Source organism: Coregonus clupeaformis, chromosome 24 (assembly GCF_020615455.1).
Source record: "Coregonus clupeaformis isolate EN_2021a chromosome 24, ASM2061545v1, whole genome shotgun sequence".
Taxonomy (NCBI): Eukaryota; Metazoa; Chordata; class Actinopteri; order Salmoniformes; family Salmonidae; genus Coregonus; species Coregonus clupeaformis.
In genome coordinates, this window is record NC_059215.1 from 30,498,211 (window position 1) to 30,512,586 (window position 14,376).

Here is a 14,376-nt window from a genome sequence, read left to right on the forward strand (position 1 = left end):
GCATGACATTGTGTCAAGTGTTTGCAGAGAGTATGACTTGAGTGATTATTTTGCTGCAGAAGATGATGACGTTGAATATTGCAATTGTGGTGGGAAGCATGCACATGAGTTCCCTGAATGTCCTGTAAGGGTGAAGGAGGCAGAGATGGCTAGGATAAGAGATGTTCAGCATGTCTCCTATGAAGAGGCAGCTAGAAAATTTAAGAAGGTTCTAGTGGTTTGGTTGTCCTGGAGACACAACAGTCCAGTGCTGTGGGTGCCATTTGCAAGGTGCAGGATCCAGATACCCTTATCATGAAGAAAGTAGATAGTTTGGCATTTATTGCTATGTTGATAAACTGCACTGCAGGAGTGGATAAGAACTCAAGAAAGATCGATATCATCGTATCAGCAGCTGAACGCTTCTTGGGAATGAAGGATGCATGGCTGCATGCCTTACTGACTGGAGCAGCAGTTCCATCCTCTCATGTCACATCTGAGTAGTGCTCTGAGTGTATTTCGATGGACTGAGGGTTTTTTGTTTTTGTTTTGTATTTTGTTTTACTGATATTTGAGTGGATTAAAGGTCCCACACAGTCATCCTATTTCCCAAGTAAAAATAGCCTTTGCATGACCAAAACATCACCCATAATACACTGCTCAAAAAAATAAAGGGAACACTAAAATAATACATCCTAGATCTGAATGAATGAAATAATCTTATTAAATACTTTTTTCTTTACATAGTTGAATGTGCTGACAACAAAATCACACAAAAATTATCAATGGAAATCAAATTTATCAACCCATGGAGGTCTGGATTTGGAGTCACCCTCAAAATTAAAGTGGAAAACCACACTACAGGCTGATCCAACTTTGATGTAATGTCCTTAAAACAAGTCAAAATGAGGCTCAGTAGTGTGTGTGGCCTCCACGTGCCTGTATGACCTCCCTACAACGCCTGGGCATGCTCCTGATGAGGTGGCGGATGGTCTCCTGAGGGATCTCCTCCCAGACCTGGACTAAAGCATCCGCCAACTCCTGGACAGTCTGTGGTGCAACGTGGCGTTGGTGGATGGAGCGAGACATGATGTCCCAGATGTGCTCAATTGGATTCAGGTCTGGGAACGGGCGGGCCAGTCCATAGCATCAATGCCTTCCTCTTGCAGGAACTGCTGACACACTCCAGCCACATGAGGTCTAGCATTGTCTTGTATTAGGAGGAACCCAGGGCCAACCGCACCAGCATATGGTCTCACAAGGGGTCTGAGGATCTCATCTCGGTACCTAATGGCAGTCAGGCTACCTCTGGCGAGCACATGGAGGGCTGTGCGGCCCCCCAAAGAAATGCCACCCCACACCATGACTGACCCACCGCCAAACCGGTCATGCTGGAGGATGTTGCAGGCAGCAGAACGTTCTCCACGGCGTCTCCAGACTCTGTCACGTGCTCAGTGTGCACCTGCTTTCATCTGTGAAGAGCACAGGGCGCCAGTGGCGAATTTGCCAATCTTGGTGTTCTCTGGCAAATGCCAAACGTCCTGCACGGTGTTGGGCTGTAAGCACAACCCCCACCTGTGGACGTCGGGCCCTCATACCACCCTCATGGAGTCTGTTTCTGACCGTTTGAGCAGACACATGCACATTTGTGGCCTGCTGGAGGTCATTTTGCAGGGCTCTGGCAGTGCTCCTCCTGCTCCTCCTTGCACAAAGGCGGAGGTAGCAGTCCTGCTGCTGGGTTGTTGCCCTCCTACGGCCTCCTCCACGTCTCCTGATATACTGGCCTGTCTCCTGGTAGCACCTCCATGCTCTGGATACTACGCTGACAGACACAGCAAACCTTCTTGCCACAGCTCGCATTGATGTGCCATCCTGGATGAGCTGCACTACCTGAGCCACTTGTGTGGGTTGTAGACTCCGTCTCATGCTACCACTAGAGTGAAAGCACCGCCAGCATTCAAAAGTGACCAAAACATCAGCCAGGAAGCATAGGAACTGAGAAGTGGTCTGTGGTCACCACCTGCAAAACCAGTCCTTTATTGGGGGTGTCTTGCTAATTGCCTATAATTTCCACCTGTTGTCTATTCCATTTGCACAACAGCATGTGAAATGTATTGTCAATCAGTGTTTTTTTTATTTCACCTTTATTTAACCAGGTAAGCCAGTTGAGAACAAGTTCTCATTTACAACTGCGACCTGGCCAAGATAAAGCAAAGCAGTGCGATAAAAACAACAACACAGAGTTACATATGGGGTAAAACAAAACAAAGTCAAAAATACAACAGAAAAATTGAGAAATATATACAAAATAGACCAAAAAAAACAAGAAACGGGATATTTACACTAGGACAATGAATTAAAACCGCGACCGCACTGCTACGCCATCTTGGAAAAAAAAAAAAAAAGTGTTGCTTCCTAAGTGGACAGTTTGATATCACAGAAGTGTGATTGACTTGGAGTTACATTGTGTTGTTTAAGTGTTCCCTTTATTTTTTTGAGCAGTGTATTTATACACTATTAAAATGCTCAGAATTGAAGAAATTGTACCTTTTCTGCCATCTAAAGAACTTGCTGAGTGGGCGGGGAGTTTATATTCATGAGCTCGCCTTGACTGACATCTGTTTGAAACACCCTTGTGGTCGTTGTCAGGTAACAAGGTAAACAATGGGTCGCATGTCATTGATGACCAGGTAAACAATGGGCCACATAATTCCGAGCCTAAATAGTATAGACCCAGTCGGTATTAGATAGAATGTGCGACCCTGTCCACCTGTGGGGAAAACAACCTGTGGTTACCTAGGTTACCCCATTGGCTCACAGCAAAAACTTGACCCTTTTCAAATGCAATTTTCTTGTTGTCTGATTTTAGTCAATTACAAAACTCAATTTAAGAAAAGTACAACATGTCTAAAGATTACTTTTCAACATTGTCTGCTTCCTAGTGTTCTCACTACTTAGAAAAACGTAATATTGTAGGGCTTCCCTCATGCCCCTTTTCATGACGATGCTAGCAACCACTTGAGTGAGTGAGTACTAGCTAGCTACCGACCAAAACATTAAGCTAGCCAAGACCAACAACACCAACAAACGGACTATACAGCTACAAGTAGTGAGGGGATTTACAAATAGACTGTACTAAACAAGTTAAATGTCTTACCTGTGATGAAATGTTTTCCACACACATAGCTACGTGTAGCCTACTTGGACACCGCGTCCGCACATTTCACACTCTCCCACACCCAATAGCCTGAAGGCACAGGGCTCTTCTCGCAGGCTCTATTTCCTTAATGGGAGCATTGCGAACCATAGGTAGACATTTCTAACCTGGCTACATGTACTGTTAAACAAAGCAGCTTTTCGGCATGTTTTGTTATTTCTGTGAAACAAAAAAAATGACGACCAAGTTGCCTCTTACAATAGGAAAGAATGTTGGTTTTCCAAAATTTTTTTGGCCATGGTCGAGGGGAATTCCTTATTGTTACATGAATGCCGACTGGGACTATACCTCACCCCATTTTCTCTGCAAAATGCTCTCATGGTCAACAGAGCTGATCATGGAATGTTAGATATCAGACAAACAGCAGCAATACACAATTGCATTTTTATTGTTTTGTAATTAATTACAGAATACAGTTCACTGATACATTTTTCACAAGAATAGTCAAGCCTGAGTCACCTTAGAAGCTTAGACATAAGGGAATGTATATGAAAACAGCATACAATAACTGTACTGGACAATTTATTGGTGCCTCTGCATTAGCATTATAAATTACAATATGTTCAGAATTGTATAAATTGATCAGACATTTATTTGGTAATTTACAATAGGCCAGCACAGCCAAAATATTGATCAAAATGAACACTCATGAGAAATAAAGGTGAGAAATAATGGTGAGACATCATTTGGCCCCAAAAAAGAATATTAGAGCCATAAGCCTAATATAGGCACCCGGCCACCTTACAGTGTGCAGGACCCATTGAGTCGGACAATTTGTAACACTCATCTCCCATCCGAATGCTTAAAAAGAAAAAAACCACAAAGTAACAAACTGTGATATCATATCACGTAAAAGTGAATTACTTAGGCTTTAGGAAATGCAACCAACTACAGAGATTGATGGGGAGGGAAGTGGGAGACGAGGGGGACCCATGTACCCCGCTTCAATCAGGCAGGCTTCAGTCACCCACTTGGCTTCAGTCAACCCCGAGATTGAAGCGGGAGACAAATCCAGCTATGGCCTCCTCCTTGTCAGGCCTCTCACACTGGGCAAACATGAGTCCTGGGATGGACAGCTCGCACAGCTTGGTGGGAAAGGAGTTGGGTGCAGTTGAATCAGTGAAGGTAACCTGTAATGGATTTGTGATATTTGTTTGTGTTTCTTCTGACCAGAGGGAGCGGGCGTTCCGTGTCACGCAACTTGGCTCTTAGGAACAGGGCACCATTGAAAGGAGTGATTTCTGGGGTAGAGTTAAGTGTGGAGGTGGAGCAGTTGAAGATTCCTGGTGTTTGTGATGCCCGTCGTTTGGTGCGACGCAGACCAGGTGGTGAGCGTGGTGAAACATAGGAGTCACTGTCCGTCCTTTTGAGTTTTGAGTCTGAGTCTTTACCCGACAAAGTCATGTTAGGACATATCAGTTATCCTGTTAGAGCTTTTGTGGCGAATCCACTGCGCTGTTTCAGGTGCAACGTTTATGGTCACATCGCAGCAGTTTGTAGGAGGGAGATTCCAAGATGTGGGGAGTGTGCAAGAGGGCATGGGACAGAGGATTGTGTAGTTTCGGTGGATAAAGTTGTGTGTGTCAACTGTAGGGCTGCCCATGTTGATGGGGATCGGAAGTGTCCGGTGTGAGAGAGGCAGGTTGAGGTGTCTAGAGTCCGAGTAGTGCAGAAGGTGTTTTATGCTGAGGCAGTGAAGAAAGTAGAGGAGGATTGGTCAAGGGATCCTGTGAGTAGTAGATCTGTGCCAGCACAGAGGGATAGGCCAACTAGTGATATATGCTTCAGTAAGGTTGGTTTATTAGTGTTCATAGCAACATCTGATTTTCATTTGTTATTTTATTTATTTTTTTAGTTTATTTACCTTTTCCGTTTTGGGTTTCCCTCCTTCCAATAGTGGATGCGGAACTTACAAATCAGAGAGAAATAACAAAAGGTTAAATTACTACACACCATTAAAGGGTTGATCCCGAGGGGTTCGTGCTGATTGTACGGAGATTGTGACAGCCGATTAAATGGTGTCCCTTGACAAGGCAAGAACAAGATGTATGTCAGGAGAAGTGCAGTATTATCATAATGAGAGTTATACTTGGAATACGGAGGAGGAATGGAGGGAAAAAGAGAGGCAGAGGAGGTCTAAGAGAGAGAGGGAGGAAAAGGGTGAGCTTGAGTCGGTTAAAAATGGCAGAAAAAAGGGAGATGGTTTGTTAAAGAAGAATGGTAGAAAGTGTAAGCAGAGTGAGTTGAAGACAGGAGGAGAAATGGAAGTGAATGAGGGCGAAGTATCAGAGGTGGTAGGTGTGGTGAAGTTCTCGGAGCCCGAGGCTTGCACCGAGGGTCAGGATAAAGATGAGTATGTAAAAGTAGGAGTGATGTTTTTGGAAAAAGTGGACCCTTGCCTTTTGGCTGATCCATTTGTGGTTTCAGGGTGGGTGAAAACAGAGTTGGGTGCTGTGGAATCGGTGAGGGTAACCAGAAGTGGTCTTGTGATAATTGTTTGTGTTTCTGCTGGTTAGAGGGAGCAGGCGCTCCGTGTTAAACTAATGGGGGAAAGAGATGTGAATTGTTTTGCTCTCAAGAAAAGGGCGCCATTGAAAGGAGTGATTACTGGGATAGCAGTAAATGTGAAAGCTGACCAACTGAAGGGGAAGATTCCCGGTGTTTGTGATGCTTGTCGTTTGGTACGACGCAGACAGGGTGGCGTGAGTGGAGAAACAGAGTCATTGTCTGTTCTTTTGAGTTTTGATGTTGAGTCTTTGCCCGACAAAGTGATGTTAGGATAAGTTATCCTGTACGAGCTTTTGTGCCGAATACATTATGTTGTTACAGGTGTCAAGCTTATGGGCATGTGGCAGCAGTGTGTAGGAGGGAGGTTCCTAGGTGTGAGAAGTGTGCAGAAGGGCATGAGACAAAGGAATGTGTAGCATTGGGGAAAGTAGTGGTTTGTGTTAATTGTAGGGGTGCCTATGGGGCTGGGGATCAGAAATGTCCCATGCGAGGGAGGCAGGTTGAGGTTTCCAGGGTTAGAGTAGTGCAGAAGTTGTCATATGCTGAGGCAGTGAAGAAAGTAGAGGAAGATGGGTCAAGGGGGAGGGATCCTGAGAGGAGTGGTGTGAGTAGTAGATCTGTACCAGTACAGCAGGATAAACCAACAAGTGATATGTTTCAGTAAGATTTAATTTTTGGCATTTATAACAATGGTTATCAACTGTACTGCAGGGATGGAACGTAAGTCGCAGAAAATAGAGGTTGTGATGGCAGCTGCAGAGAGGTATTTGGCTGTACAAGACTTGACATCAGAAGAGTTAGTGGGTGTGTTAAGTGGCCCATCCTTTCAGGCTAGTGGAGTATGGAATGTATTATTATTACTTTTTAATGTTTTGTGAGTGTAGTGTTAGATGGTAGGGTATTAGTAGTATTATTTCTTTTTTTAAATTGTATTTATTATTATTATTTTTAAAGCAAAGTATAAGGAAGTTATACTCCGCTCAGACTAATTGGAGGCGTGTCTTGTCACGACATACGAATCAGAGGTTGTTTTGCTTGTTCCTAGCGCGATAGCTTTGTCAAGTTAGCTAACAGCAGCTCAAGAGGCTTTGTGGTCGTTTGGGATTGTTGTGAGGAAGGGTAGATGATTTCGAGTTTTTCTGACGAGAGGGAAGATGGCGGAAGCGGATGATGAAGTGGAATCTGAATACAATGGCGGTAGAATCAAGGATAATTGGAGTATTGTTCAAAATAATGGAAAACGGAGCAAAGTAGGGTACAGTAATGAGAATGACCCTTCGTATCTAGTAGGAGTACGGGTTGTTAATAAGGAGCAGCTGAGCAGAGTACCAATCTTGAAGAAACCATTTGAGTTATTGATAGATTAATTATTAATGACTAATTATTACACCCTGAAACTGTGTATAATGTGTTAGAAATGTGTGAGTGTAGGACCAGTAAAGGCTATGGCATTGAGCCTCTATTTAGCAATGTGAGTAAGAGTTAGGCCAGACAACAAAGACAACTGAGAAACTAAGATAAAGAGGCCTCCCAATTTAGGGAGGGGAGAAACTGTTATGAAAACATGGTGCAGAATATTGTGAGAACGGCAATAACTGAGTAATGCAGGGAGTAGGATATGTGTGTATGTGTGTGTATGTATGTGTGTATGCATGTGTGTATATGTGTGTGTGTGTGAACTGAAGGTCAGTAGAGCAGTTTTAGAGTGGAAAACTACAGCCCGCCTACAGAGGGGAGGGATTTCTTTTTGTATGACGTATGAGTATAAAAGATGGACTCTGAAATTGTGATGGCAGAATTCTCAATGAATAAATATCTCTGACTATGCAGACCGGGACTCTGGCCGTTACTTAAATCCCAAAAGACTTACAACCTTTTGGGAGACGCACAGAGAAACTGAAATAGTTTGTTAAATAATTCACTTAACAGCTTGGTCCTTCTGAGCCGGACTCCAATACCCTGTTTCTGTCATTCCAGGTAACTCTGAAAACCGTCGACGGGCGAATGATACATTCGTAAATAGAAAGTCCTGCCCTTTGACATTAAGGGTTAAAACAGGCCAGAGGACACCTGATTAATGACAGAGACGGTGACGGAATCCAAACCTACATTGAATCTCGGCTGCAAGGATAAGGTCAGTAGTCTTTATTCATTAACTTGGTGAAATTGATTTGAGGACTTGCTAAAATATTGAAAAGTAGCAAATTGATAAATGCGTAGCCATTTTAAGTGAAATGTGGGGTTGACTGTCAGGAATTATCAAGATTACATTGTGAGGATAGACTCCTCCGTAGAGTAGGAGATAATTCTGGGGGACTAGTCAACCTGGTGGTGGGTCCGTAATGATTCACGGTAATAGGCCATTACCAAAAGAAACTACCCGGTGTTGAAATAGAAGGAACTATTAAAAGTACACCTATGGGATGTAACCTGTAAGAGATTATTGAACAGTCAACAAATAATCCGGGTTAAACAAATACAAAAAGTACACCCAGAAGGAATTAAAGTAGCATGTGTGAGAAATAGAATATTAGTAAAGTCAAACGTCACAAACAACTGTAGATTTTGCTGTAACTCTATCCGTTCTGGAGCCTTATAAACTCCAGGTTACCGATACAACACCAATAATCATGTAAGGTTGTATACGTGTGAGACCTAATGTTTGCTCAAAAGTCACATGAATAATTCCAGGTGGTTGTATAGAGGAGGGAGAACCCATTCCTGTTGTATGAGACTGTCAGGAATTATCAAGATTACATTGTGGGGATCAATCCCTCTGTAAAAGTATGAGATAATTCTGGGGGACTAGTCAAGACTACATATACAGGGAGGGGTGGTTCCAGGTGGTTGTATAGAGGAGGGAGAACCCATTCCTGTTGTATGAGACTGTCAGGAATTATCAAGATTACATTGTGGGGATCAATCCCTCTGTAAAAGTATGAGATAATTCTGGGGGACTAGTCAAGATTACATATACAGGAAGGGGTGATTCAAGGTGTTGTTGTGTGAAGCTATTTTGAATTACTTGTTAAATTGACTTGTTATATAGTGGGGAAAAAAAGTGTTTAGTCAGCCACCAATTGTGCAAATTCTCACTTAAAAAAGATGAGAGAGGCCTGTAATTTTCATCATAGGTACACGTCAACTATGACAGACAAATTGAGAAATTTTTTCCCAGAAAATCACATTGTAGGATTTTTATGAATTTATTTGCAAATTATGGTGGAAAATAAGTATTTTGTCAATAACAAAAGTTTCTCAATACTTTGTTATATACCCTTTGTTGGCAATGACACAGGTCAAACGTTTTCTGTATGTCTTCACAAGGTTTTCACACACTGTTGCTGGTATTTTGGCCCATTCCTCCATGCAGATCTCCCTCTAGAGCAGTGATGTTTTGGGGCTGTCGCTGGGCAACACGGACTTTCAACTCCCTCCAAAGATTTTCTATGGGGTTGAGATCTGGAGACTGGCTAGGCCACTCCAGGACCTTGAAATGCTTCTTGAAGCCACTCCTTCGTTGCCCGGGCGGTGTGTTTGGGATCATTGTCATGCTGAAAGACCCAGCCACGTCTCATATTCAATGCCCTTGCTGATGGAAGGAGGTTTTCACTCAAAATCTCACGATAGCATGGCCCCATTCATTCTTTCCTTTACACAGATCAGTCGTCCTGGTCCCTTTGCAGAAAAACAGCCCCAAAGCATGATGTTTCCACCCCTATGCTTCACAGTAGGTATGGTGTTCTTTGGATGCAACTCAGCATTCTTTGTCCTCCAAACACGACGAGTTGAGTTTTTACCAAAAAGTTCTATTTTGGTTTCATCTGACAATATGACATTCTCCCAATCCTCTTCTGGATCATCCAAATGCACTCTAGCAAACTTCAGACGGGCCTGGACATGTACTGGCTTAACAGGAGACACGTCTTGCACTGCAGGATTTGAGTCCCTGGCGGCGTAGTGTGTTACTGATGGTAGGCTTTGTTACTTTGGTCCCAGCTCTCTGCAGGTCATTCACTAGGTCCCCCGTGTGGTTCTGGGATTTTTGCTCACCGTTCTTGTGATCATTTTGACCCCACGGGTGAGATCTTGCATGGAGCCCCAGATCGAGGGAGATTATCAGTGGTCTTGTATGTCTTCCATTTCCTAATAATTGCTCCCACAGTTGATTTCTTAAAACCAAGCTGCTTACCTATTGCAGATTCAGTCTTCCCAGCCTGGTGCAGGTCTACAATTTTGTTTCTGGTGTCCTTTGACAGCTCTTTGGTCTTGGCCATAGTGGAGTTTGGAGTGTGACTGTTTGAGGTTGTGGACAGGTGTCTTTTATACTGATAACAAGTTCAAACAGGTGCCATTAATACAGGTAAAGTGGAGGACAGAGGAGCCTCTTAAAGAAGAAGTTACAGGTCTGTGAGCCAGAAATCTTGCTTGTTTGTAGGTGACCAAATACTTATTTTCCACCATAATTTGCAAATAAATTCATTAAAAATCCTACAATGTGATTTTCTGGATTTTTTTCCTCAATTTGTCTGTCATAGTTGACGTGTACCTATGATGAAAATTACAGGCCTCTCTCATCTTTTTAAGTGGGAGAACTTGCACAATTGGTGGCTGACTAAATACTTTTTTCCCCACTGTATAAGAAGAGGTGGCTAAGGGATTTTTAACAGTACCAACCATGGGGGGCAAATCCTCACAAGAGGTCCCAGAATTTACTGGGGACGAAATGCTTGATGTAATTAAAATGGAATCCCAGGGATAGAAGAAATCTCCATTATGTAACCAGGTGGAGGGAGAGGTATGGTTTTGAGGGACGTCTAGACGCAGATAAACTCGAATCCATGCTTAAACAGATACATAAGGTGTGTAAAGGAGAAATAAGCAGTGAGAGAGAGAGAGTAGGAGGGGGCCAGTACCCACTGATAGCCTTACCTAATCTATTGGCGGGGAATGAAAGGGGCCCCAGCAACCTTAGATGTATACAGTAATAATAATAATATGCCATTTAGCAGACAGGCCATGAACACAGAGGACGTGGCCAGAGCGGTAGAAGGAATGACCCACCCCAAAACAGGAATAGTAAGGTTTGGGCTGCCGTTAGAGGGCAGTGGGTTTCAGGGGATGCCCAGAGGACACTTTTGCCATGGGCGATCACGGAGAGTATGTTGGGAAAATAACTGAATTGTGTAATAGCCTCAGAGAGACATGCAATCCATTATGAGCAGAATAACAGACAGGACAGAGCCAAGAAAGAAGGCAGGAAGAAAAGAGAAGTGAGTGAGAGAGGAAAGAGAAGTGAAGGTTGAGGTCTCCGTGCCTCCCCCCAGAGCAGAGGGCAGAAAGGTTATATCCAAACTTGGCAGACCAGGCATGGAGAGAAAATCCAGATGATGAATACGTAGGGAGGAGAAGGAGAGTGCAGGGGAATAATGTTGCCCCCCACCGGCCCCACCTCCCTATGAGGAAGAAGGGGCTGGAGGAGGAAGGGAAGATGAAGGTGAGGAAGAGCCAGAGGTAGAGGAGTACAGGACAAGGGCAGAGAAAGTCAGACAGGAGAGAAAAGAGAGAAGAGAGAGAGAGAAGTCCATCCCCCAGCTTTGAGCGTGAGGAAGAGGAAGATAAGGCGTGACTAGTCCTTGAGGGAGAAATAGTAGACTCTAGTGGGGGAAGACTAAGGAACCCTTTGATCCAAATTGTGAGGTGTTTGAATTGGCTACTATTGACTTAGCACTTCAACAGGAACAGAAACCTTATTTGACATTGACAGTAATGGGTATGAAAATTAAATTCCTTTGTGATACGGGAGCCTGCAGGACAGCAACCTGTGCAACAGACAAGCCAGATGGAGTCAGGATTGATGGGGAGAAAATCATAGTGCGGTCTGCCTCTGGTCATCAATTTATTGAAAGGTTATCAGCCCCAATAACCCTAAAACATGACCAATCAGGATGAGAGGCAACCATACCCATCCTGATATCTAAGCTGTGTCGGGTAAATTTACTAGGACGTGATGTAATGACTAAATTGAATGTGGCTGTCATTTCCGCTGAGAGGGGAATGAAAGTACACATAGTCAGAGACAATATGGTGGTCTGTGGGTAGGGGAGCCATGTTATTGGTATAGGCAAGATTTGTTTAGGGGGGGAATAACTGATATTCCCCGAACCTTGATGGAACTTGCTGATGATGTAGTACCAGGCCCCACTAAAATGTCCCCCGATGACCTACACTGTACTCTCTGGTATAACAAACACCCAGGTCCAGATGCAATTTATGAGAAAGCATTATTTAAAACCACAGAAAGGACTATAGCCTTGAAATGGTTTCACTATGACAACACCCACGCAGTAGTGGAGGTGGAACTAGGGCCCCAAAGTCAGAGACTGTTCAGGGAAATATGGAGCCCACATGTGTCCCTAGCAAAGGAGCCAGCAGAGGACTGGAAAGACATGGGCCAGTGGGTATCCAAGGGTAAGAGGATCACTGATTGGGTCAATATTGTGAGTGGCGATCAACACAGCCCATCCACAGATAGTACATTTAGATGAGAATAGCAGATGCTGAGGAGAGGAATACCTGTTGACAGAACAACAGGAGTCAGACTTAAAAGAAGTTCCAGAGCATTTGTGGTCCCGGGGTCCAGCAGACGTAGGATTAATAAAAGGGGTAATTCCAGTACAGGTGATATCCAAATCTAATCATAGACCATATCAGAAGCAATACCCTATGAAACCAGAAGCAATACAAGGTTTGCAGTTTACCAAGAGCAGATTGGGAGGGACCTTGAGGGAGGGCCAATTCCCGGGGAGATAGTGAGGCCAGAAACAAAGGTGCAGTGTCCTGGAAATCACAGTCTGTTTTGTTTTTTTTCAGTTCTGCTGGGAGTACATTGGATGATGGGGTTTTGTGTTGAATTAGAGACAGTGAGACTATTAGTCAATACCTAGGAGAGAAGAGAGGTTACGGTAGCAAAGACAGACAAGAAGGAAATAGTAATAGTGGAGACAGGAGTGAGTGGAAGTGTTACAATTGTGACAAAACGGGACATTTTGCTAGAGAATGTGAGGAACCGTGTAGTTACTGTGCAAGGAAAGGGCACCAGTTAAGAAACTGTAGGCAGAAGGGGAAGAGAGAAATCAGGAGTCCTCATGACCTGGCTGTTTGGTTGTTGTTTTTTAATTGGGGTTTTCAAAAAAAAAAAACACACCTAGTATGATGTTTATAAAGCCTTGTTGTTTCAATTTTGGGGGGTTTTCAGCAGGTCAAGGGTGATAGGTCTTAGAGGAGCACACAGTGAATTTTATGGAGTTTTTTAGGTTTTGGCTGAGTTTGGGATATATATGATTTCTTATTAGAATGAATGTCATGAGGATTAATGAACACTTGGGATAAGTAACATTTATTAAATATTTAGAATAATGGTAATGTTTGGTATACTATGGGATGGAATTTCAATTGCCTCTGAACTCTGTTTTAACTTTCTGGTGTTAATTAATCATCCACACTGGTAAATTCTAAAGGCATGAGAGGAGGACTTTAAGATAGTTTATTTTACCAATAAATAAAAATAAGGGATGGCAATTGGATGATAAATTACCAATATTACCTAAGTGATTGTTAGGTAGGTGATAATATTGACACATGGGCAGTGACATGTGTCAAAAGGAGGGATGGATGGTAGAACAGATTAGACAACACTTTGTGGCATATGGGATTACTCATTATAAAAAAATATATATATAAAATAAAAAATGTTCAAGATGTGTTATCTGTGCTCAAAATAATCACCAGGGCAGACAAAGGGCACCTCAGGGTGAGTATCCTCCGGCTAAGTACCCTTTCCAGCAATTGGAAATGGATTTTATAGAGTTATCACGGAGTGAAGGGAAGAAATTTAGAGTAACCCCAGATAAAGATGGGTTATCCCCCTTTGAGAAAGTGTTTGGAAGACCTTACAGAATGCCACAGTTGGCAGGACCAGACAGGCAGACATAGAACTAGAGAGCACCCTAGCAGAACACGTGAGAAGGTAGTTTATTAACCACACCTGTATGTCAGAGGTTTTGTGCCCCACAGGTGAACTAAAGGAGAAGGTGACCCACTCTATCTAACCAGGAGACTGAAGCAGGCCTGGCGGGAAGGGCCCTACCAAGTACTACCTTTGCCAGCAGAATAGCTGAGAGATCCATCTGGGTGCATGTCACTCACTGCAAAAAGGTAAACCCAGCTACACCTGACGAACAAACACAGAGTTAGGAGAAAGAACCGATCACCACTAGGGCTCGGGGGTTGGCTCCTTAACGAAGATTCCCTTACCCTGTCTGATCATCCCTGTGTGAGTTCGATAGAAGGTGAAGCAATGGGTTGGCTTCTGGCGTCTGACATGTTCTCAGGGCGAGGGTGGAGATTCACAGGTCTCCCGACGGTAGGTAGCTGTCTGATTGTGGGGGCCATATTCCTAACACACACGGACCCTCCTGTTTCAGCCAGAAGTGGTAGTTAACCTAACACAAGTTGAAAAGGCATAGGAGACAGCTAGACGTAGGGAAAGGGGAAATACTAGGGACTTTAGGGAAGGACATCACCATATGTATGTCACCATGTACATCCTGGGACTATGTAGTTGCTTATACCAAGCGGGGGGGATATGTCAATCTCCATACACAGTTTAG